The sequence below is a fragment of the Plasmopara halstedii genome (assembly GCF_900000015.1).
Source record: "Plasmopara halstedii genome assembly, contig: Scaffold_247, whole genome shotgun sequence".
NCBI classification, from domain to species: domain Eukaryota; phylum Oomycota; class Peronosporomycetes; order Peronosporales; family Peronosporaceae; genus Plasmopara; species Plasmopara halstedii.
Window position 1 is genome coordinate 59621 of NW_020187168.1, and position 2305 is coordinate 61925.

Sequence of the window (2305 nt, forward strand, 5' to 3'; positions counted from 1 at the left end):
ACTTTGAAAAGCATGCACCGAAAGTGCAAAGAGTTGATTTAACCACCCTCGGAGTGGCCCTTCGTGAAGCGGTTACAGGTCGGATGTTGTTATGACATCAGGACTTCGGTGGACCAGGAAGTGGGGCTGACACTGGACGACGCTAAGTACGTGTTCTCACTGGTCTTGCCGAGCCGTACAGCCTCTGCGGAGAGGCGACGGCGACGGCGACGCTGTATGCTAGCACCAAGACGCAGGTTGTCGACCCTGACCCAGTATGTGTCTACCGTACACGATAGCGCACAGCTATACACCCTCGTCAACGGTATGACGTGAGAGGAAGACGGCGACGTCATCCTCGAGGCTATTACCACAGTGGATGCTCGTCTTAAGCTGGACGAGTTGTCCCTGGAAGATTTCGATTATGCCTTGAAGGCAGGCGACTTAGCTGAAGCGGTCATTATACAGAATATGTGTTTAACTTCTGGATGAAGCTGTCATAGAGGACACCAAGAGGGTGCTGAACGCACGAAGTGAATCTTCGATCCTGAAAAATCCCTCGGATCCGCACTATCCTTTGGTAAAGGAATTCCACGACGTCGTCTCCAACGACCCTCCGTCGATCCTGCTTCTGGACAGAGGTGTGCGTCATGAAATCGTCCATGTTCTGGGATCCAAATACTTTGTAACCCCTGCCCAAGAAGCAGTGCGACGTCATTGATGCCTTATTCCGTGCGAAGCACGACGCAGGAATGGTGCGTAAGAACCAGTCTCCCCGTTTGACACCAACGTTTTGTGACTGAAAACCGAACGGCAAGTGTAGTATCGTTCATGTTTACAATAAGCTCAACGCCACCACCATTCCGGCACAACCGCCGATTCCTAGGAAGGATATTCTCCAGAACAACATAGTTGGATGTACAAAGTACAGTGCACCCGACTTGGTCGATGGGTCTTACCACTTGCTCAGGAGAGCGAGTGATATTCCCCTGACAGCGGTGAGTTACCTGAGTGGGATGCTCTGGGAGCGGCTCATAATACTCCAAAGGCTGTCAAATACACCAGCAACGTTTAATCGTCTTGTGACGCAGTTGTTCAGGTCCCACCGGGCGTATGAACAGACATACTTTGACGACATCTTCGTCCACAGTCGTGCGGAGCACGGGAGGACGGATGAAGAGAACCGCCTCGTCCAATTAAGAGCGGTATTCGAATGCATGCGCACGAAAAAGCTGTATGCTAAAGCCGATAAGTGCATCTTCGGCGCCGAAGAAATTCCCTTCTTTAGGGTGCTTCATCGGGAAGCGTGGCCTTCGAGCGGATCGCGCTAAGGTCGAGACCATTGTGGCTGGCCGCTTCCAAAGAACTAAAAGGACTTGCTCACACGACTGAAAGCGTCATCTCGCATGTGACTTACCATCGAAGCTGGTGACAACGTGACGAACGTCTAAATGCGTTTACGGCTACCGCCGCGTCCAACCGAGGCGTCCAAAGTTGATCAAATACGCTGTTGCACGTCTACAAGCGCTTTAACGCATATGACTTGATAAATGGCTTGTCCTCTTCAAATACTTGCACAAGTAAAGCTGATCCCCTTAGAAAAGACACAGAATGGCGCTGGAACACCGAGCATTTGAAGGCTTTTGACAGGGTTAAAGTCAGCCTCCTTCATGCACCGATACTGGCGTTGCCGGACCCCTATCGTCCTTTTAGCGTCGTCTGTGACACTTTGGACTTTGCCATCGGGTGTGCACTGCTGCAAGCAGACGTCAAGGGGCGAGGTCGGGTGATCGCGTTCGACTCCAGCCAGCTTAAGGCTGCGGAAGAGGAACTACCCAGTCCACGTAAAAGGATTTACTTGCGATGAAATATGCACTTGTCAAGTTCAGGGTGCACCTGCTGTGCTCAAAGCCGTTGTGATCCACACAGATCATGCGTCACTACGCACTGCGACTCAATCGCCTCACCTCTTGCAGAGGATGGCCAGGTGGCTTTCACCTTCGAGGTGAAGTATAAGCCAGGAAAGCAGCTGATGCGTTGTCATGCAGACCAGACAACGAGCTTGTTCATATCACGACGGTGACACCGTCCGTGATGGATAAGATCCGCGCCGCATACGCGGGTGATAGTATGTGTTTATCGCTATTACAGGTACTCGGGATCAAGAAGTTTGGAACTCGGACAAGAAATTGTCGGCACGTTGGTGCGCACAGTTTCACCGATATTCGTTGAGTTACGGGTTGCTGTATTATAGAACCGATTCGACGGATACGACGCGAATTGTGGTTCCTCACGATGAGGATTTGAGATACCATATTCTCTATGA